This window comes from Stegodyphus dumicola, chromosome 2, assembly GCF_044657685.1.
Source record: "Stegodyphus dumicola isolate Sdum_Otavi_A_Nest chromosome 2, ASM4465768v1".
NCBI lineage: Eukaryota > Metazoa > Arthropoda > Arachnida > Araneae > Eresidae > Stegodyphus > Stegodyphus dumicola.
The window spans coordinates 98,253,240-98,278,627 of NC_140769.1; the positions used below are offsets into that span (position 1 = coordinate 98,253,240).

The 25,388-nt window shown below is 30.9% G+C and overlaps 1 protein-coding gene across 1 annotated transcript in view; it reads right to left on the reverse strand.

Moving 5' to 3' along the window:
- Positions 1-25,388, reverse strand: part of LOC118184323 (ELAV-like protein 4) — a 127,055-nt gene that overhangs the window by 100,749 nt on the left and 918 nt on the right. The window lies entirely within an intron of this gene.

Genomic DNA, 25,388 nt, shown 5'->3' on the forward strand with positions numbered 1-25,388 from the left:
GAGCACTTGTACGAATACCTCTGAGGAAAATTACAGCGTTCTGCTACGTTTCTTTTGATAAAAGTAAATTCTACTAACCTTTTATCGGACTTGTGCATTCAATCTATTACGAACCCGTAAGCACGCAACAATATTTCAAAATTAATTTGAAAAATAAATTTTATTTTAAACTCATTTAAAATATTTAATTAAATTTTTATTCTAAATTCATTTACAAAATTTATTTCAGCTATTTTCTTTCAGATTTTGCACAAATCCAGCAAAAGATTATACCTTTACTCGCATCAAAAGAAATTTCAGTTTCTTCGTCCCATGTTAACAAACTCCTGAACCTTAAAGGCACGAAAAAGCAAAAAAGTGAGGGTGACTGGCTGGCTAGTGAATAAAAACTTTTATTTTTCATGCACATATTTTTATTGAAGCACAAATCGAAGTCGTTATACCATTTGCGTAGTTTTTCAATTTCATTTGTAGTTTTTGTCATACAGATTTTTTACATTTTTGCTTTCAATGAGATGCATAAGTTTAATTTTAACAAATCTGGTTCAGTTACTCACTTAAATACTCATAGCATATTGTTACGGTTTTTGTATTTATTTAGCTATTTTTAGTAGAGTTAATTAAAATTGTTTTATATTCTTGTGCAATGCAGCACGAAACTTATTTGAAGAGAAACCTACGCCGGAAAAATTAAAATACAGGAGCATGCACATTTAATATTTTTAATAAATATATATCTCGTAACTGTACTCTTTTGCTATCCAGAAAAATCGAGAAAATATCAGAATGTTCTCGTGCAGGATTAAAAAGCTTATAAGGGGCCGGAAAAAAACATCTCAGTTCAGTTGCTTACAAAGTTGTTTACTTAGTGCTGTTATTCATTGTAGCGAATTCGCAGTAAAATCGGATTAGCTTTCTCTGTGTCTTTTTTTTAATTGAAACGTTTAAAACGTTTAAAACGTTTTTAAACGTTCCAGTTTAAAAAACCTTATTCCAGGTGTTTCAAAAGAAAATCCTGCTAGAATTGGCTCTTTATAAGATTTGTACCGCCATGCCACAACACTTTTTTTTAACCTTAATCTCGTATTTAAAGGAAATGTATTTATTAAAATATCTCCTTTATTCATTAATCTTTTATTAGTATTCCTCGTAATAGACTTAACGTGGCATTTAACCACAGAAAGCAAAGAAAAAATATTTAGTTTCGGAACAATGGCTGAAATTTGGCACTGAATGTTTTAATTTTTCTTATGCCCCAATACGTTTTCGAGTCACTGTATGTATGGATGCTCGCATATATGTTGTTGCGTGCGTACGAGTTCGTAATAAATTGAATGCATAAGTCCAGTAAAAAGGGAATAAAATTTATTCTTATCACAACAAATAAAAAAAATGCTGAAATTTTCTCATTCGTACAATATCGCAGTATCTCACAGCAGTTATATTTTAAATTATTAAACGTTTCAATTAAAAAAAAAAGACACAGAGAAAGCTAATCCGATTTTACTGCGAATTCGCTACAATGAATAACAGCACTAAGTAAACAACTTTGTAAGCAACTGAACTGAGATGTTTTTTTCCGGCCCCTTATAAGCTTTTTAATCCTGCACGAGAACATTCTGATATTTTCTCGATTTTTCTGGATAGCAAAAGAGTACAGTTACGAGATATATATTTATTAAAAATATTAAATGTGCATGCTCCTGTATTTTAATTTTTCCGGCGTAGGTTTCTCTTCAAATAAGTTTCGTGCTGCATTGCACAAGAATATAAAACAATTTTAATTAACTCTACTAAAAATAGCTAAATAAATACAAAAACCGTAACAATATGCTATGAGTATTTAAGTGAGTAACTGAACCAGATTTGTTAAAATTAAACTTATGCATCTCATTGAAAGCAAAAATGTAAAAAATCTGTATGACAAAAACTACAAATGAAATTGAAAAACTACGCAAATGGTATAACGACTTCGATTTGTGCTTCAGTAAAAATATGTGCATGAAAAATAAAAGTTTTTATTCACTAGCCAGCCAGTCACCCTCACTTTTTTGCTTTTTCGTGCCTTTATAAGAATGCATTTCGTCTAAGAAAGATAAGAAGAGACATGCTACCGAGATGTTGATAAAAAACGCGCAGATTTCGATATAAATACGGTTTATTCCTATTGGTTAATTAAGATTTTGTATCTCAAAATTGAATGTTGTTGGCTAAAAGATCTTTTCTCGTTAAACACGTATATACGGCATGAGTTTAGTTGAAAATCATTACAGAGATTCATTTTAAATTCGTTCACAAAGTCTCTAAACAATTTTAACAGCTTGTTGTTTGGAAATGGAGCAATTGTATTCCTTTGTTACTGTCACACCTTCATAAGCAAGGTTCAAAGATTTTGTGACAAGTGACACAAGTTACAAAAATTCAACATGCACACCATTGGTTGCTCTTATTAACTATACTCCAACTGTGATTAAATGTATTTAATCGCTGTATTGAGATAAACTCCGGCTGTTATTGCTTTCTCATGAAGAAAAAGTTTCCTAAAATTCCCCAACAGCATCCCACAACAAAAGTTCACTTTAGAGCTGTCCCTCTTCAACTTCCTTGTGACATGAGAATTTCTGCCCTCCAAATCTCCACATTATGTGCATAGTATTAAACCAAAACGAATTTTTAGGAAAAAACTTTAATATATGTACAATAATACACAAACATTTACAGCACTACCTCTTACAGGATACCCATAATAGTACAGAAAATTTGTTCAACGATTTCGCGGACACCCTGTATATATGTGTGTGTGTATGTCTGTAAAATAAAATTCAAACTTGCATATACGCTATTACATGCATATAGTAATTTGCCATGAACAATAAATTCGAACTTTAATTTATAGCAGCTCCTCCTTACTTTGGTTTGTCCTAATTTTTGTTTTCTAAAAAGAGTAAAAAACTTACAATAAGTCTTTTACTCTTTTAAGGCAAGAAGGGCAGAATTTCAAAATGAATCCCTATCATATGATTTTATTATAACGCAGTTTTGACGCATGTATTTACATAAAAGTAAAAGTTAAGGCAAAATCTTTCATGCCTTTTGCCTCGAAACTTTAAATAAACCAATCAAAATAAAGCTATGCATTATCTGTCTGCTGAGAAATTAACTACACGTAATCTTCGGCTTACAACCGCCCATCTTACGATGATTCCCTTTTATGACGGTTAAAAACCGAGATTTAATAGCTTCCGATTTAAATTTACCACCAGTATATGCATAGACGCATTGTTTGTTACGCGCAATGCAACGTGGTCGCTAAAACGTCGCAGCGACTACTAGATTCGCTATGTCATTTTTGCCTTTTCCTTATTTGCTTATTGTGCTAGACAGTAGAAAAATCTGGAGTTATAAAATATCTGCAAAAAGGCGAGATGCAGATTATACGAATTTTAGAAAATGTGACAGTGGTCACTGTGTTTAGAATATTGGATCTTCGCGGAAAATAAATCTCAGAACAATGAATCAGGAAAACGGATCTTACCCTAGGAAACACAAGAACAATGAGCATGATGTCCTGCAATAAGCTGGCGAAAATGTGGTCAATAATAGTACATACGCCCAGTCTTAGACATGATTATACAGAATGTAGAAGAATTAGTCAATCATGAAAATGTTGAATCCACAAATGATGATTTGTTTATTTTCACTATGAAATATTTGTGGAAGGAGAAAGAATAGCAAGGAGGCGGCAGAAGAGAAATCTGCAAACTATTTGTAACAAAAGGATTATCTGAAGCACTTTATAAATCAAGGACTTGAGCTTACTCGAGAGATGGAAAAAAATCACTGTTTGTTTTCACAAAGCTGAAAAGCAAATTCAAGAAGCATTCTGATATTATCCTAAAAAGTATACGAAAGAAAAAATCTGATGTGGACAGCACATGACTTCCTTGTACGGAATGCTAAATTATACGCATTTTTTTCTTGAATTTCATTTAAATTGATTGGATTGAATTAAATCTACTTCGTCGACAGCGCATAAACCACAATAAATGCACTCTTTAAAATTCACTATATTTGTTTACTATAACGACATTAAAAAAAATATTAATTTGCACAAAATTTATATCATTTGAGGAATTATCTTATCGTTGCCACATGTTCTATTCAAATACTATAATAAAGCTAGAACGATGTATGAAAGAAATTAAGCAAACAAAACAGAAAAGAAACAGTTTTTCACAGACGATTTAGTATTTCTCATTCAATTAATTCACTTCTCACTTCGCGACAAGGCAAAAATATATAAAAACTCAAAATATCCGTATTAAAAATTACGAAGTAAATCTTAAACACTTATTTCCTCGAAAAAATTCCAGAAAGGATTAAGCATGATTTAATTCGCAATAATAAATGAAGGCGTTATTTTTGTTGTTGCGAAGCTTAGTCTCTCTAGATTGGCAACAAATCTACAATTCTGCTGTTGCAAATAAAAACAAATATGTCCGCCATGTTATTTAAAACTTAACCGCACTTAAACAGCTTTTAAATTGTTGATAATTGTACAAATATTGCTTCCAGAATTACGAAAGGCATAAAAACCTTAACCGAAAGATAAGAACAACATAATTCAATCATTTTTAAAGCAAAAAATGTACAATTTACAAACATATAAGAGTAAAGAAACTGAGATCACTGTGCCGAGTAACAGAGTGGATATATATATAAATATAGTATTTATATATGTTTGGTGCGGCCGATTGCAACCAAACTACGAGGTGCACATCTACATGTTATAGCAGTCCTATATACAAAATTTCAACGTTCTGAGGCTACTCGTTTTCGAGTTATGCGAGATACGTACGTACGCACGCACGTACGTACGTACGTACATACGTTCGTACAGACGCCACGAAAAATTCTCTTCAGAATTAATTTTAAAGCAGTTTTATCATTTTTTTTGGAGGAAACGAGTATTTTATTTTGTCTTTACGTACAGATATTACGCAAAAACATTGTTAAATTGCATTCGATAGCGGTCAAAATGGATATATTCGTTGAAATATGCTGCCTGAAACTTTTCGCGATTACAGTACTTCCTTTTTACTTCGTACAAGGAAGTAAAAAAGGCAATATTAATAAATTTTCTGATGAAAGAATTTACTCCTGCTTGCAGTAAATCATTCATATCTGTAACAATTAAACACGTATTTTTAACTAGCAGTTAAGTTAAATTGAGAGTAACGCATTTAACAACAGATTGAACGATATCGCTGTAATCCTTCTCTAACAACGATGCAAAAAAATGCGATTCATAAACATACATTTTCCAGTCTGATCAGATATGGAACCCACATAAACACGTCGATACAAAAATAAACTAATTCTCTCTCATTATATCAGCAATAATGGCACGCAGTTTTTAATGATGTTCGTCTTTGTAATCAAATGGTCGTAAAAGCTCAAGTTGCGTTCAGTATTTCAGTTATAATCAATTCTAGTCGATTAAGTGTGGTAAAACATTTATCATAATTGATCAGAAATCAATAACTGGAACAAACAAACACACAAACGGACGTTCTTCCTTGTACGTAAAGATTCTGTAAAACTTACGAATTTTTGATTAAGGTTTAAAGCACTTCTCCCGCTTTCCTAGCGTGCCTTCGTAGTGTAGCGGTCAGCACACTGAGCAGGTTTTTCAGAAGTCGTGGTTCGATTACCGGCGAAGGCGTTTGCTAATTTTTCAATCTCTCTGGCTTCCAAAAATTCCTAATGTCTCTACAAACGAACTCTACGATTTGAAAGCGAGAAGTAGCAACACTTTTCGAAATAAAGCATTTTTATCTCCAACGCGCGAAACTGTTGCCGAAAAATGAGTGCGAAAATTAATTAAATTTTCGGAGTTTTTAGTTAATATCTCGGCTGATGAAAGTCCTACGCAGTCGAAATGGCTTCCCAAGAACTTTTGAAATCGGGATTTAATGTTTGGCAATGCTATTTTTATTTCATTGTAAAACTTAGACATTTTTACTAACAAACTCTACAATTTGAAAGCGAGCAGTGGCAACAACTTTCGAAATAAAGCAGATTTTCATCTCCAGCTTGCGAGACTGTTGCCACTCGGAAAAATGAGGGCGAAAATTATCGTTTTTCCGAGGTTTTAGTTAATATCTCTGATTTTAGCTAATTTTATTTGGAAAACAGTGGGCGTTGACCTTTTCTAGGACCCAGAAAAGAATCGTAGAAAGTTTGGCGTCGATAGCTATAGTAGTGATTGAGTTATTACATGAAAAACAGACTTTCTTCTTTATGTATATAGATTAAAGGCATTTTTTGCAGATTTCTGTGATTTTTACTCATGTTAATTAATTTAAAGAACTAATTTTAAGTATGTTAATTTTAGAAATTAAGTATGTATTTAGTATAAATGTTTATGTATTTAGTATAAATGTTTATGTGTAAATAAATTGTTTAGAAATATTACGTAAGGGCTATACATTCTTAAATACATTTTATGTTAAACAAAAGCCTGAGTTTTGAGGCATTGTCAAAGATATCAAGTCCAAAATATGTCTTCATGTACATCAGAATCGATTTAAACGGGGCCGCTGACACTCTTCGTAAGTCGAGAAATAGAATACCTTTTTCGTTTTGGATGTAAATTTAACATTGTTAATATTTATATCCATAGTTTAATCTTCCTTCTTTTTACACTTACTTCGGTCTATTACCTTACTTTTCTTCTGTTGACATTATAACTTTGTGAAATATAACTTTGAAACGGTGGATGCACCCGTCTCTGTGCTTCTGTATTGCACTTAGTATTTTATTCCGAAAATAAGGATGCTCGGTGAATATCCATGGCTGCTTGCTATTAGAAGAAATAAACACCGTCTGAAGATTAAGCATAAATATCATGTTAGACGTCAAAATTTCTAAATTTCTGTTATTACATGCATATATGGAAACATATGTAAGATAAAGATCATGGAAAATAAAATAATAATTTTCATTTTCAATAGCTCCCTTTTATTCTCCTTTCTTTCTTCCTTTTCTACATTATTTCTCTTTTATTAGAAACACTCTTTTATTAATTTTCCTTTTATTTAAGTCTCTTTTTTGTTTTCTTTACTCTTTATAATTTATTCCCTTTTCTTCATAACTTTTTATTAAAAAGTAATGAAGTTAAAAACCTTTTATTAAAAAGTCTCCTTTATTAAAAACCTTTTATTTATTAAAATAAATTTATTTATTAAAAAGTCTCCTTTTTAAACCTTTTATTAAAAAGTCTCCTTTATTAATTTTTTTATTTAAGTCCCATTTTTATTCTTCTTTCATCCCTGTGATTCATCTTTCTTCATTATTTCACTTTTATTAATTATTCTTTTTAAGTCTCTTTTTCATTCTCCTTTCTTTTCTCCCTATTATTCGCTTTTCTTCATTACTTCACTAAGTCCCTTTTATTAATTTTCCTTTGCTCCGATGTAGTGGCGTTAAACACTAGGATGCCTGTTAAGTCTTCTTTCTATACTTCTTTCATTCTTTTCTGTTATTAACTTTTACTGATTATTTCCCTTTTATTAAAAAAGTCCCTTTGAATAATTTTTCTTTTCAAATCTCCTTTCTCTCTTCCCTATTTATTTCTTTTTATACATTACTTCCCTTTTATTAAAAGTCCCTTTTATTAATTTTCCTTTTCTTTAAGTCTCCTGGCCCACCAGCGGCCGAGCGGTAAAGTCGTTGAACACTGGTAGTTCGGTCCGAGGTTCGAATCCCGCGAACGGGCTGGCTGCATGGGCATTTTCGTGGTTTTCCCCATGTGTAACGTGTATACGAGCCAGTTTCCCTTAGAAAGTCCTCCACGAAGGTATCCCTCCTCTTAGGCAAATAGCCATCGTGTGCTTTGCCATAATTAAATACACCAAACACCTTTAAGTCTCCTGTTTATTCTCCTTTCTTTCTTCCCTAATAATCCCTTTTCTTCATTGCTTCCCTTTTATTAAAAAGTCCATTTTATTAATTTTACTTTTAATTAAGTCTTTTATTCTCCTTTCTTTCCCATTATTCCCTTTCTTTGATCATCTCAGTATTCTATTCTAAAACTAGTAGCATGATTATAATACATCTCTCTGAAATGAATCATTTCGAAATTAATCGTTGTCATATTATTCTTATGGCACTCCTAACGCATATACATACATCACAGTCTTTTAGCCAATAATAATATTAAAATTTGCAAACTAAACCTTGATTAACCAATGAAAATAATATGAAAAGTGAAAATAACTGTATTCTTCTTAACCCTGCATTCATATTATAATCTACGCAATTTTCTGCACATCTGTACCTTGCTAACATGTCACCGCTTATCATTTTGCATCAAATGTATCGTTATAAAAATGTGAAAAAGCACAAATGTAATTCTTAGAAGGGCTGCATGTCTTGCACCGGCTTAGTTATATTGGTATATACTTTTTCCAACGATTAAAAGCGTTGAAACGGTTACAACTGCTATTACATCTATAAGCACAAGCTCCATTATCCTGTTCTACATCATTACCACAAAACCTTTTACTGCGTTTATATAATAACAAAACACGAAAGCAAATTATAAGCTATAACTAATTTTTTAACTTTCATAAATCTTCAGTAAGATAAGGTAATATACACCGATTAAATCTGCTTACGTAAGCGTAAACAAAGTTTACAATAATGGGGAGTTTTGATCGTCCAGAACCAGAAAACAATTTATGAAAATGGACAAATATAAAAATGATAGCAGTAATCATAATATGTAGACAGGCGAGTAAAAAGTATATATTGGAATAAACTACAGGGAAATTGAAGGGGTGTGAACGTTGATATAAAAAGCAATATATCTCAGCAATAACCCTCCCCCCCCCCGAAAAAAAACCCGCATGCTTCTATTCGTTTAAATCCCAGTTTAAAAAATGACCTGAAAAAGAAAGGGTAAGGGCAAAAAACTAGTCTTTTTAAAAATATTTCGGTTTCCCAAATTCAGTGCATAAGATCCATTTAATAATTTAATTCTTATGTTAAGTCTTTCCTGCACTTTTACTTTTTGTCAACTCCACCAGAAACGCCAATTAAATTATTTGAGAATCCAAGTTTAAACAGAAGGAATCAAGAGCTAACCTGGTTTGATTCTACTGGCTGGAGTGATGTTCTGATTGTTTAGAGTATTTCTTTTAAAGTTTCATTTGTAGTTGCATTAGGAAACGTTTCAACATAGGATTTGGGTTCTTTTGTATCTGCGTTGGGGGTCTGTGTGTTTATTATTTATTTTGTAAGTAATTGAACTGAATGAAATGCTGAAAATGCTGCTGTATTCTCAGACCAGAAGGAGCGGAGGTTAAATTCCTGTAAAGCATTTTAATTGTTTACAAATTCAAGCCGAAATATTAAAAAAATTCAGTTGTTTTTATGATGTATGTTACTTCCTTGTATCATTGAATCCCAAGTTAAAGACGGGGCCAGAATTTGTTTGGCTGTCTGGGAAGCCTACCCAGTAATTAGTGTCCTTAGAATGTAACTTTACAAATGATGCAACAGTTAGTGACTGAAATACGTGTTTAGATATTTGTAAATTTATATCGAAATGTTTTATATACAGGTCGAGTTAAGTTTAGAGTTTCAAAAACATTAAGTATTGAGAAACTGGTATGTTTCTCAGTCAAAACCCTGAGACCAGTATACTGCTGACTGAAAGGTCATTTCTGAGCTAATGCATTAAATTTTAAGGCATATTTCGTCATAAAGTTAAATTTAACTTAAATATAACACAAGTCTTAACCTTCTAAGACTGCTAGATAAATTACTGTCCAGTCCTTAATTTTGAGCATCAGAACACTTAGTAAATATAAAAATGTAAAACAACTACTGAAATGATTTGATTTTCCTCTTAAAGTTGCAGAAATAATTAACAAAACTAATTTCCGCTGTTTGCGAATGAACATACAATAGTGATTCAAAGCATTGAAAAGTTGCTATTTAAATTCAAAGCATTGAAGCAAGCAAGTTTCAAAGCAAGTTGCAAGCATTCAAAGCAAGTTGCTATTTAAATTCAAAGCATTGAAAAGTTGCTATGCAAATTTAAAGCCTAACAAGCTGGTTTTGCTATTACACAGCTTCTAACGTAATTTTCAATGAAAGACAGACTCAATAGCTGGTAGCAATAGTGCTGAAGGTATACAATAAACAGACGCGTTTTACACGGCAGGGATATTTATAGCACAGAACTTTGATTCCTTCTTTTACGTAAGCTCACATCATTTATATTATAGGGTATTTCTCCCACTTCCCTAGCGTGCCTCCGTGGTGTAACGGTAGCACGCTGGGCCGGTATTCCAGAGGTCCGTTGTTCGATTCCCGGCGAAGGTGGCTGCATATTTATCATCTTTCCTGCTTCCAATTAACCTAATGACTCTACAATATAATCTGGTGCAGAAGGCAAAACATCAGAAATACAGTAAAGATTCAAAATTAAAATAATATGCTATTTAAAAAAGCCTCTCATCACAGCTCTTGGAAATGCTAAATACAGAGAAAATATTATGATTATTTACCCGTTGCAAAAACGTCAAATACATTGCATTGATAAGCAAGCATTCATTTTGTCTGTAGTAGGCCAAAGATAAATGATTTCTTTCTTGCCGTGAAATGCAGATTACAGCAATCAAAAGAAAGATATTCATTATTTGTTTAATTAGAGATGAAACTTTACCTCTTCTTAGTTACTTTAAACTAGTTACTTTTCTGAATTTGTGAATGCTACCAATTTTTTCTTATTACGTACAGATCTTGTAATTAATCCAAGTACAATCAACTCCCGATCAACCAGTGTAGACACCTACTGTGAACTACTGTGAAGACACCTACTGTGAATATAAATCACAATTGATTCGAGGACAGTTTAAACATGGAGAAGAAACATAGGAAAAAAGAATTAATAATTTACCTGTACTTTCTATAGCAGATTGATCTGGAAAGTATTACACTTGGTTACGTAAATTAAATTAGTATTCATAAAAAAAGAAAAAAAAAAGGGAAAAAATCTCAAAGGTTCAGATTTTTATTGTCACCCAAAAAGGTTTGTTAAGGTTTTTTACGCTCCCGCTGAGATCGCAATCTCCCAGTCTGGTCATGCATTCTCTCCTGATGACCCATCATTTTTTGCCTTTTACGCATCGCTTTCTTCGCATTTACGCCACATTCAGTTCAACAGCAAAATCACAAAAAAATTTAAAATCTCCATAGCAGAATATGTTTAGGATTCCCGATGCATTGTTATGTTCTGACATACACGTTTATACTTTTTTCAGTCTTTTCTCAGGTCATCATATCAGTATTCAGTTTTCTTAGTAAGATGGCTATCAAAATTTTTTTTCTTTTGTCTTTTTATTATTAACTTTTTATGTGCTAATTTTATTTATTAAACATCACGTTCCTTATGTCACATAAAATTCAATTCCACAGAAAAATTATAAAATATTTAAAAACAGCATATCTTTAGAATTTTCGATTGACTGTTAGAGGTTATCATACATATTTAAAAAATATATATATACATGGAATACATATTTTTTAAATATGAATTCCATGTATATATATTTATATATATACAATCTATATTTCTACTGATGGAATACTAATGGTTGCCATACATATTTGTTATCTCAATACATTATTTTTTTATTATGTCATACATATTTTTATATGTGCTGCCATACATAATTTAACGATGGAGTGCTAGAGTTGTCATATATATTTGCATGGCCAGCTGCCTAAGATAGTTATCATAAAAAAGTATACAATGATTTCAATGAGTCCAGCTAGTGGTATTTCGTAAAAATATTCAGCTTTTCTAATTAGGAATCTCAAGATATTAATACATCTGCATTTAAATAAATCACATTAAAAAGTAGATAAAAACTATTCTTAAAAACTGTGTTAAGTGCTTTTAAATCACTTAGATTTTTACTGAGTAACCTTCCATATTAAATTTGAAAATATCTCAGGCTTTACTGAACAGCAATAAGTTGGACAATGAAAGATAAAATTATTTTATTTCCGGCTGCGTCAACACATTGCATTCATACAGCAGAGTCGGTGTATTCAAATTGAAAAGTTGCATTTTTTCGAACGGCAACAGCCTCGTGCGCTTGCTATAAAAATGTTTTGTAACATTGTTCACTGTCAAATTGTTGAGTTTGTCATTCAAAAATTCATTAAAGTTTAACAAGATATGAAAGAAATATTAAAAGAAATTCGAAATCCAAAATTGGAGCATCCAAGTGGACATGTTCGGGTGGAGGACTATTTCATTTAAAATTGGATGGCTCTTTGCCGTCGTTTCTTCAAAATACGAGGAACATACCTACGTACATATATACAGATTTTTCATTATTTAAAGTTTTTAAAAATAACGTTATGGCAACAATTTGAAAAGTGAATCAGCCACCTAAATTTAATCGACATTTATAGTGATACGCCGCAAAATCTCGTTTTGAGATTAATAGACCCTTTTGGGCTAAAAGCGTTTTTGTTTCTATTACTCTTTCACTTCTGTACAAGTCAATGTGAAACAAAAGATTAATGGCTACCCACTCGATATATTTTTAAGATTGAGCATTTAACTCTTATCAGAAGATTTAGCAATGCTTTTTATATTTTGTATGTTTAAGTTTTGTATTGTTGTAGATAAAAAGAAATCTTAAATGCTATTATCTGCTATCACTGCTTTTTCACACACTTTTCTATTTCTTTTTGTATTTTCCATAGACACTTGTGTTACGCTGATATTTTGTGATAGTAATTTTTCTATAGTTTTGCAAAAGCAAACTTAACCGTTATTTACTTCCTTGTACGAAGTAAAAGAAGTATTGTAATCATGAAACATTTTTGGAACCATATTTCAACAGAAATACACATGTTGACAGTTCTCGAATCCATTTGGATAACTTTTATCCCTGGCGTTTGTACGTATGGACAGAATAATTCCCAAAACGGATTGCAAAATATATTTAAAGTAGATTAAAAAGAGGTTCTGTGACGTCAGTACGTACGTACGTATGTATGTATCTCTCATAATTAAAAAACAATAATCCGTAGAAATTTGAAATTTTGTGTATGGCATCGCTGTAGCATCTAGTTGTGCACCTCCTTTTTCTGTTGAAATCAGGAGAATCAAATGTATTTGAATTTCTGTTCCTTGGAGATGGTATATAAAAAGTTTTCTAATTACAAATTATTGGTTTATATGCATGTATTTATATGTAATAAATTCAGGAGCAGGAATTTTGATGGCCTAGAAGTACTGATCCATAATGACTAGGAAATTGGAGGCGAAGGCAGATTAAATCTTCAGTTTTATTATCAGCAACATTTTACGGCTACACACAAGCCGGCAGCGTGGAAAGCAAGTGTGTGATGTTCAGGATGAAATCTCAAGTCAAAGTTAGTCTTGGTTTTCAAAGCATTTTGATTGGACAGTTAATATTGCTGTAAAATGACTATTGGCTGGTTGAGTTTTAGTTCCATTTTCATCATCCTAATTACGTAAGAATCATATGACATAGAATAGTCTCGAAATGACTCAGTGTAGAGAGGGGTTACTATTTTTAGAATTGAGAAGGGAGATTTACGTTGCTAATTTAATCTTTAACATATTCTTTATTTTTCTTACATATGCACCTACACCTTTAGCTGGCTTATAAATCCTTACTCGGCCTTTATTTTCGCAATCATCGGTCTTAGTCGTTTATTTCCAGTTAAAGAATTATATTACCAAATGAAGAAAAATTCATGTTTTCGTAATGTTAAATTTAAAAAGGAAAATATTATTTACAAATAATGAAACCTAATCTTTAATGCGGTCTTCCTCTTTCGATACTCATATTTGGAAAAGTTTTATGCTCATTATGAAAAAATAAAATGAAAAGAAATTTGACTCCCATACGGCAAAAATTAATGGGTGTATTTAATTTCAAAAAGTGCAACTTTTTATGTCATTTTCAACTTGCCTTGAGAGATACATTACTTAAGGTAGTGTAATTTGAAGAAATAAATTTAAATGAAGTGTAGCAAAAAATATGTATAATTTGGCAGGCAGTACAAGAAAGGTCATGTGGTGTTCGCATCAGAATTTCTCTTTTCCCCTCCCCTTCAGATAGAACCTGTTTATCTACAGTTCGGTTGATCCTCCCTCGGGTAATCGGGAGTTGACCGTAATATTAATACACAGTGCGTTCTATTAATTAATTATGCAATTACAAAATTATACGCAAAGAAAATGTTAATTGCTTTCTCATATTTCAAGTGCTAATTAATACTCATGAATATTAATTACAATTCATCAACAACTGTGATTTGTGCATCTACGAAGCACTGCCATGGCTAATAAAGTATTAATGAAATATATAAGCATATTTCTAAAATAGAAAGCGTTACTTTTATGCCCGTTGAACCTGAAAGTGAAATGGTAAACGCAGTGACAAAAAAATGTTTCTAACAAGTAAGTGATACAAAAAATGCGATAAAAATAATAGTCTAATAAAATAACAGTATTAAGGTCAGTAAAAAATTGTTACATTTATTATTATGCACATCAACGGATATGAGCTTAGTATAAAAATATCGGTAAGCGGAATTTTGCACGTTCAACAAAATCGGTGCATCAGCAAAAGAAGAAACTCGTGTGAAAGCTACTTACTCAAATTTTTGAAATGGTATAGAAGTGTTAAATGCATATTTGCAATTAATAAGGTCAATCTATTAAAGTTCAGATCTTTTTTCCCTCTGATGATGTCTAAGTTTTGATCGGTGTATGTTAAGAGACTATGCAGAGACATTAGGTTATTTCAAAACAGGAGAAGTGAAAAATGAGCAATGACCTCGCCGGAACTCGAACCACGGACCGCTCGAATTCGCGTCGAGAGTGCTGACCACTACACCACGAAGGCATGCTAAGAAGGCGGGAGAAATACCTTGTAACTAAAGGGGTTGACTCGAAATTTAAATTAAATTTGAATGTTTAATATTAAATTTGGAGTGTATTCAAAATTTAAATTACATTTAAAGTAAATGTTTTCGGATTAAATTTTAAGTTTATTTGAAATTTGTACCGATTATAGGGCTTTATTCAAAAAGCTGAAGTTTTAATTTGTAATAAAAATTTGTAAATGGAAAAGAATTCAAAAATGCATTAACGAAAGTAAAAAATAAATAAATAAATAAATCTTTCAGATTTTATATTACGCCCAAAGGAGTGTTTTTTAACGTTTTGTGTGTTACATTCATTTATAAAATATCCTGTTCTTCGCCCTTAAACCATAAAATTCAATCAACAGCAGTATCGCAAAATATTTAAAAAGAGCATATCTTTAGAGTTTCCGATCTCACACGCTGGAGATAAAATTTTTTTCCCGTACAGTGTTGCCATGGCTCGCTTTGAAATCCTTGAGTTTCTTAATCAAAAATTTATAAATGCTTTAAAAAATATGGACTGGATAATAAAATAAATTCCAAATTCCAAACTTGGGCTTTAGGTGGAGACGTACGTTATTCAAAATTTGATGGCTCTAGGTACCGTTGTTTTATCACAGTACGAGAAACGTACATACATTTATGTAGATTCTTCATAATTAAATTACTTTAAATGTAATGCAGGGCTCTAATATTTGGCGGCAACAATCTGAAAAGTTAATTAACACGAAATGAATAGCCCTTCTGGTCAAACTTCTTCTTTGGTCTAACAAAAGAGAAGAAAGTAAAATCACGTTAATATATCGTAAAAAAACAAAAAACAATTATTTATAATAATAAAAACTGGATAAATAAAAGATTATATTTGCAGAAATATTATCCAAGATTTTATTAATGCTAATGGCAAAAACTGATAAGATACTCTTTTGAACCCTATATCATCGTGTCGAAGCAAAATAGCTATCACATCAAGCCTGAACATTTCTGCCACTAAATCGATAACACAGTTTCGTGCGTTACATGAATAGAGCGATATAGATGCTTCAATATTATCATAAAGATTTTCTTTGAAGCAAAGCATCCACTATCCAAAGTTTCGTGTTATTCAATGTTATCTTTGATCATAATGTCTTATTTTTCTTATAATTCATAAAACCTATGTAATGAAAACAGGGAAATGCGAATAATAAGTAATAAAATAAAGGGAATAATTCAAATAATAAGTAATAAAATAAAAGGAATAATGCAAGTAATACATCAAAAACCACAGTGAATGCACCCTAATTTTTCAAATCGATAATCTAAATGCAATTCAGGCATCACTTACCGAGCAACAAAAAAGTATTGCTTTCCCAAAACTGATGATGAGGCTGTGACTAACGTTACGACTAAAAATTCTATAACCTGTTAAATAGCCTAAAATGTTACTTGTAAATCGACATTATTTTGCTAAAAATTCCTTTAAATTCAGAAATATGATGCAGATTTCGCATACATGCAACATTAGTATCAAATCAATAAAACTTGATACTAAACTATTTCGTGATAATGTTAATTTATATGTCATAACGCTAACTGAAATTCAATCTTGCTGATTTAACAAATCAAAAAACGGTTTTAATAGCCTAAAGGTTTTACCTTAAATCGACATTAGTTTGTCAATAATTCGTTAATTAACATACATCAGTATGGTCGGTGCATGTCTTTCCAATTTGTTCCAATGGTGCGTTATATAAATTCTTATAAATTAAGAAATATAATGCAGATTTCACATACATGCAACATTAATTTCAAATTGATTAAACTTGTTACTGAAATGTTTTGTGATCATGTTTATTTATACACAGTAGAGTCATTAGGTTATTTTGAAGCAAGAGACATGAAAAATGAGCAATACCCTTGCCGGAACTCGAACCTGGACCTCTCGAATGGGCATCGAGTGTGCTATCGTTACACCACAAAGGCATGCCGGAAGGAGGGAGAAAATATCTTACATAATGCCTCTTTTAATGAGCACCTGGGAATTAGGGCATCTAATCGCCGAATCCTGGTAGTGACGAATTATTATTTACCACCTTTTTATAGTTCTGGCGCCACTGTATAGATTAGGTTATTTTGTAGCAGAAAACATGAAAAATGAGCAACGCCCTCCCCGTGACTCGAACTTTTACCTCTCAAATACACGCCGAGTGCGCTACCGTTACAGCACGAAGGCATGCTGGAAGCAGAGAGAAAATACGTTATAATACCATAACGTTTAACTGAAATTCAGTCTTGGCGATTTAACAAATCAAAACTCAGTTAAGTAACAAAGTTAATAACGCTTTGAAGCATCGGGAATTAAAAAGGCGAATTACTTACTAATCCTGACATAATACATTTTTGAGCCTGACCTGAAATAGAAGAATGACGAAGATTGCGGAAATTTTTAAAAAATCCACCAGAATCAAGATTGCGAAGGAAGTTGCGGAATTAATTGAACACATGTGCAAGAGCTAAACAAACACAGCTGAATTATCTTAAGTAATACACGAATATCACTCCAAAGATTTTTAGGCCTAACTCCATAGACATATACTTCTATACTATCAATAAATTTAAAACTTTTGTATCCCATCAAAAATAATTTCTGATGAATAAATAAATAAATAACGTTAAAAAAGCAACTGTAGTATTTTCAGGAGGAAAAAAGTAAGAGAAAATTAAAATAATATATTTCCTGATGCCTCAATCAACAAAGTCCTTCCGTACAAGATCAAACAGAAATCACAATTTTTAATTCTCAGTTTTTTACTAATATTTGCAAGATCAAGTTAAAATTAAAATCTTAATAAAAAAAAACACCCTTGCGTTTCTAAACCAGCAGGTAAAATGCTTTTTAATTTGCTTTCTTATCTGACAGGTAACAATTATATATAATAACAAACATTAAAAAAAATTTGACATAAATTTCTGAAATATATTATCAGCATTATTTTTTAAAATAATTCCATGTTTAAGGAAACTCATTCACCTTAAAACCCATAAAATCTTCAAATATGTGACTCTTGCAAGAATTGAGATAACTTATTTATTTTAAACGCAATTAATTCCAACCTTCTACAGCTGACTATATAGTATAGCTGCTTTCTGAAATAGTACTCATAAAGGTTGTGTTGCAACAAATTTTTATAATTTAATCCGCTTTGTGACAAAATGTTTCGTCCTGTTTCCACCTTGCGGGCACAGTTTAGAACATTCTGTTGCATAATTTAATTCCATATTTAATATATAGCTTTTATAACATTTAGAAACTACTGTGAACCAAAAATTCTAAGAATTTCACATTAAATTTTTGTTTTATTTGGAGTTGAGTTTAGAAAATGTATTTTATTTTTTAAAAAAAATCTGTAATGTTTTCGTGCATAAAATTTTTTAATATTAAAATATTCATCAGATTTTTAGTTCAGTTAGAATAGTGCCCACATAAAGAATTCTATTAAATTTCAAGTATGTACCATTAGCCATTCTTAAAATATCATGCGCGCAAGGTGGAAATATGATGAAAACTTTTGTCACAAAGCTGATTAAATTACAAAAATATTTGTGGCAACACAAACGTTTTGGTTACTATTTTCCAAAGCAGCTATATTATGTAGCCAGCTGTAAAATGTTGAAAATAATTGCTTTTAAAATAAATAAAATATCTCAATTCTTGCAACAGTCACATATTCGAAGATCATAAGGGGTTTAAGGTATATGAGCCCCCTTAAAATGTAATTGCTTAACTTTTGAGCAAACTCTGAACATAGATTCTCAGTTAGAAAATTTTTAAATAGTAAAATAAGTTTTGAAACTCTGATGATGTGTCTATGCTTTCTAATGTTTTATTGAGCTTAATCAAGATCGTAAAAACAACCTTGTATTTAGCGTAAGTATATTGAAACACTCAATCGATTTCGAGGGAAGCTAAAGGTCCCTCCTCATCAGAAGACAGAAATACCTAGAAAGAAGAAAAATAAAGGGAAGGAGTCTCAGAAACACGTGGTCCTTATCAGCACTGCACGTGGTTATAACCGGATTTTGATTTATCGAAATCTGAACTCAAAATTATCGCTCAAAATCTGAACTTCGATAAATCGAAGTTCAGATTTTGAGCGTGAAGGTGCAGTTGCCCCTCGCTCCCTATTTTTAACTTCGCCAATTTTCTTGTCCTTTGTGTTACTTGTTTGATCAGATAGCCTGGCTAAGTAAAAGTAGGCGGCCAGTGTAACTCTGATTAAAAATCCGGTTATAACCACGTGCAGTGCTGATAAGGACCACGTGTTTCTGAGACTCCTTCCCTTTATTTTTCTTCTTTCTAGATATTTCTGTCTCCTGATGAGGAGGGACCTTTAGCTGCTCTCGAAATCGATTGAGTGTTTCAATATACTTACGCTAAATACAAGGTTGTTTTTACGATTTTGATTGTCACATTAGCGTATTCTCTTCTAGTCTACTTTATTGAGCTTGTTTTGATTTAATAAGACTTTAAATACTAATATAGATAAAAAGTTCTCAAATTAGCAGAAGCATAAATATTGCCCGGCGTCTTAAAACAATTTATTGAAGCACAATACTTTTATTCATTATTATTACTACGTTTTATTTTTGTAGAGGGAATCCGGACTGCGTAATGTTTTAACGATAAATTATAAGTATACTTTAAAATATATATAATATTAATCTACTTTTTTAAATAATATTTTAAATTATTAAAAAAATCCTTTTTTTTAAATTTACTTACTAAGTACTAACATTCAATTCTTTTTTCTTCATTCGTTGAATTGTACTATACGTGAATGGAATTTCAGATATTCTTTTATTTCATTTCATTTTTTTATCACTCGCAAGGGAAAAAAATGGAAGAATTTAATTTGGTTTTAACTTTAAAATATTTTTTAAACGACAACAAATTTTAGCATTCATTTCATGCACATTTATCATATACGTAAAAATAAAAGTGCAAATAGTTTGAAACCTATATTTTGATTAACAGCTACAATAATATGCAAACGAAAAAAACAAAGAAAAGAGGTAAGCCTTCAATCCTTCAAAAAATTAAGACCTGAATGTAAGCAAAAAATGAACACAGAGAAAAAAAAAATTTAAAATTTTCTGTACTGAAAATAACCATTTTAACCTCAATGCAGTCCAAATTTTATGCACAGTTTTATTGAACAGATAAATCAAAGATATATAATCCTTAGTAAAAAAACTTTAAATCCCTTAGCAAAAAAATTCTACACAACTTTAAAAACATGAGTTAACACTAATTAAGAAAAGTAAAAGTTGTATTACTATTTAAATTTGTGAAAAGTACCACTTGCCGATTATACGTATTTTTCTAGAACTAAAACAAATATCTTTATTACTAACATGAATCTTAACTTCATTTCATTTGCACATTTCAACAGCGGAAAATAAAATACAGTTAACCGTCTCTAACATGACCAGTGACGATTCCAAAAAATTTATGTCTTTTGTACAGGTGATCGACTTAGTGAAAACGCTGGTCGCTTTCAGATGTGATCGTCTCAGCACGATAGTCATGATGGAAGGTTTCATTGTAATTTGATATTTCGTCAGTCTGTAAAGCTAGCAAAAACCGCAATTTAAAGGAACTGTTTCTTTAATTTTTAAAATTTTTTTTAAAAACTTCAACTAGAGAAGCTATAAAGTTTTCCTTATATATTAAAAAAAAACTACAGATATAACCTAAGAAAATCTAAGAAATGATATTTTGACCATTTTAGCGTATATAATATTATTATTTATCCATGAATATAATTTAGCAACTAATATTTCTATTTGTGTACATGTGTAATACAAAATGCTTCTTGTAAAATAGATGCTTTTCGTGAGATTTGAAGTATTTGCTTTATTGTGGCACTGGAAAAATTTAGCAACAAATTATTAGTTCTGAAGTGTATTGGAGATAACTAATCTCTATAGAAAATACTGAAAATGTCACGAAAACACAGCTTAATACGTTATTCCATGTTAGTGGCTTTTTATAGGCGCAATGTCCTATTATTAGCTCCATTTCATTGGCAATGTACTAGCATCATGCACTCATTTTAAGTTTTCATGATAGAAACAGCATTATACTGTTTAATTTATGAAAAAAAAAAAAAAACAGAAAACTATGCATACAGAATTTTTATATTTACTTGAACTACCGTAATTATATTCTTTATTTAGAGCTTTATTCATATTTTTTTTTGAATTAATACTTTCCTTATAAAACTATTTTGAGAACTCTGATATCACTATTTGCTTTGTTGTGGCATTCGAAGAAGCTATGTTTCGAGCAAAATTTCATTTCCAATTTGAAATTTACGATGCAGACTTTAAGATTACAAACATCATTTTGTTATCATGACTGCTTCCAGAACGCAAATGTTCTAGAAAATTAAAAGTTATTTAAAGCTACCAAAATCCTTAACTTGAAAGGTTTCAGAGGCATTAGGCTGTTTTTGAAGCAGGAAAGAAGTAAAATGAACAACGGCTTCGCCGGGAACCGAACCACGGACCTCTGGAATACGCGCCCAGCATACACCACGAAGGCACGCTAAGAAGGCGAAAGAAATATCTTATATACACCTCCTTTTTAAAGGGCGACTGGAGTTTTAGGGGACCCAATCGCCAAATCCTGGGTGTGGAGAATTATCATCCACCACCCTTTTAGTTCGGGCGCCACTGTAGAGACATTAGGCATTTTTGGAAGCAGGCAAGATGAAAAATGAGCAACGCCTTCGCCTAGAATCGAAGCACGGACCTCTGGAATACGCGCCCAGCATGCTGACCACTACACCACGAAGGCACGCTAAAAAGGCGGGAGAAATACCTTATAAGGTTATAAATAATATAATAAAATGTTATTTAAAGCATAAAATGAAAGACCATCAGGGTTTTTGGATTTTTTGTAGAACACAACGCAGTAGTATAAAAAATATTAAAATGATTCAACGTTTGGGCGGCTCCATATTTACGGCAAAACTGAGTGAGCAGTCTGTTTTGCCGTGACAATTTATTCCAGGAAATGTTAAAAATTCATTTTGCTGAGCAGAATGGTCGCATGGAAAAGAGATAAACGCCTTAGGAAGAAATAAAATCTTTAATTTTTTTTCTCAAAATCACTGAAATGTAAGCAATCTGAAACTCTAGAATGAAGTTACTGACTAATAGAAGCTGATTTATCATCTTTGGACAGAAGGTTAAGTTTTATGGCGAAGACAAAAATAATTTTAAAAACCTAAAATTTTTTAACCTGCCCTCATATTCTATTGGAAAAAAAATTAAAACATTCTGTAACAGTCTCTCAGACGCTATAGTGGTTAGGGGAGTCTACTGCTATAGAGGACCCGGGTTCGAATCCCTGAGAAGGTATGGTTGTAACTGTCCGTATTTTCATAGGAGACAACGGTGGCCGCCTATTGGGTGCCTCTACAATAGAATGGCCACCACGACGATGGCCTTTACGATTGGCCATTGTCGAATAAGCAAGTGACGGCCATTAGATTAAAAAAAAAAAAATCTGTAACTTGTGAGACCAGACTGAAGTATATGTTAGTTTTAGTGAAGTAAAAAAGGAGAAAATTGTTATTATACTTTAGGCCATACCAGACACTGAACTTCGGAAAATCTCAAATTTGTTGATGTGGTTGTCATAAAGTACACGCACAAAAAAATTTTTTGGGGGAAGCCGAATTAAATAAATGTAGTAATCTGTAACATTAAAATAATATTAGTATAAATTAAAATAATGTATAAAAACATTAATATAAAATTAGATATTATTAAATACAAAATTAGATACAATTTAAGTGTTTTCCAGAATGAAATCTAGAAAGTTATACCTAATTATTACCTAATTATTATTTCAACGTATACACCAAACAAATGAGTTATATATAATTCATGAAAACATAATTCCTGATACTAAATACTACATATCAAGTGCCTATTATATAAGGTTAAATACTTCGTAGCTCTTATACGCGTAACTATAGAAACAGATACTATATAATATATATTATTAAATATAAAATTAGATACAATAATGTTCTTTAATGCTTATTCTAATAAATAGTTTAATAGATCATTAATAAATGTATTCATTAATACACATAATAATAGATAAATGCATTCATTATAATCAATATTTCTATATACTGATTATCTAAAAATATTACATTTACGTGTCTGTTATGTAAGGTTAACTCTTACACAGTTATTATAAGTATTCATAGTAGATAAAAATAGTAGTAAACAGAAATGATAGTAACCGTAGAAAGCAAACATAAATGTTGATAACTTGATTAAAAGATGATTTTTTCCACAAAAGTAACAAAAAGGCATTTGCAAAATTTAAATATTTGTTGAACCTGAAATTTTTCTGTACTTTTAATCAAATTACTTAACTGAGTTTTTTTACAAGTTACTTTCAAACTGAATTCTCGTAAAAATGAAGCTTAAAAAATTGAAACATGTAACTTATTTCAGTAAATATAGTTCACGTCTTACTTTAGAAATAATTGTTTGATTTTACTTCATATAATTTTTCCATGAATAATAGTATTTAATATTCAAAAACAAAACACTTTAAAGAAAAAAAAACTTAATCGGATTTAACATTGAATTTCAGACTCCTCTCATGAATACCAGTAAAAAATTTTGTATTTAAACCAGTTTTAGTTGAAATTCTTAAGTAGCACTTTTAGCTGCTGCCATTTTCATTTCAAAATTTTAAAAACCCTGTAATGGGAAAAGAATCAAAGCCGATGTACTTTGAATTCATTCAAATATTTCTCACGGAAACATGTATAAATATTTCTGACAAATATTTTCCGAGAGAATATTGAAATTTCCATGAATTCTGCTTTTACATGATCAAACGAATCTAGCATTGTAATAATGGGAAATTTCAAAGCATTTCTCTTAACAAATAATACACATACAGTTCAATCCCGACTGGAGTTTTCTCAGTTTCTGGATTTTTTATCAAAGAATTTTTCTAATCCTTTACCTTGAACAAGCTAGATATGTAAGTCTAATTTCTAAAAAATGCTACATTTTATATTAATTGTATGAAATTACCATGCCCTTTTCCCTGAAATTTTGCTTACAGATAGAATTTTCCATATAGTTCAGTTTGAAAATATAATGAATACGATTTTATATAATCTCTGATCGGAGGTTCTTGACAGTTTTAATTGAAATATTTAAGTCAATGCTACACTTAAATATTTTAAATAAACGTGCATTTAAAGACCAAAATCATAAGTAAACATACTGAATGATTATGACTGATGCTGACTTTCATTTTATTGAATTTTCACATCATAAATATACTTATTAAGTAAAACTGTGTTTGACAGGAGAAAGCATACTTCTAAGTTTAAAACTAATTACACTTAATAAAGTTTGTTTTGTTAATGCCTAACTAAAGGTACCTGGAATAAAACTGGAATAACTGCAGATATAAAAATGCGTAATAATTTTTCGCTTACATTTCAGAACATATAACCAATGAACTTACTCTCCAATCATTGCTAAGAAAACTTTAAAATTAATGTAAATAATAAGAATGCATACTATCCCTTTTCACCTTCATTTTCCCAAGAAATTCTTTGGGAGGTGGGAAGACTCTTGTAAAGTTCTGTTAATCATCATGATTGATTTCAAAATCTCTCATGAATCTTATTTTTGAGTTGAGAGTATTAACAGGATTCCTAATTGAAATTTAACTTTTAATTTTCCTAATTTTCCATGATCAAATAGAACAATGGAGCTAAATAGTTATTAACTTAAATATGAGTTATCGAATAATATACAACCAAGAATTATATTAAAATTTAAATCATCATTGAAAAGCAAATATTTATGAGCCATTCAAAAAATAGGTAGGTTTTTGAAAAGAAGCACAAAAATAAAGAAACTGTTCATTCTGCAAACAGCTTTATAATATTACATTATTCTTAATAAACGTCACTATTGTATTCAAAATTAAAATCGAGGATATAATAACTCCTCTGAATCAAAAGTATACCTAATTATTATAGTAACTGATTCTAATGTAGGTCAGTGCCGCTCAATGACTTATTAACTATATTATTTATAGTGATAGGTAATTATATTTTTAAAGGAAGGAGAAACAGCATAAATACATTTCTAGGCCGAAGAGCGAACAGCTCACTAATAAATGTAGAAGAGCAGTGATAAATGCAGTGATAAAATAGTATCAAATATGAGATGGGGTCAAGAAAAACAATGATACAATAACTCTATATTTGTTTTCTTTTTTAAGAGGGGAAATGTTTGTTTACTGAATTTTATTTAAAACACAAACTCTTATTACTTGATAAAAC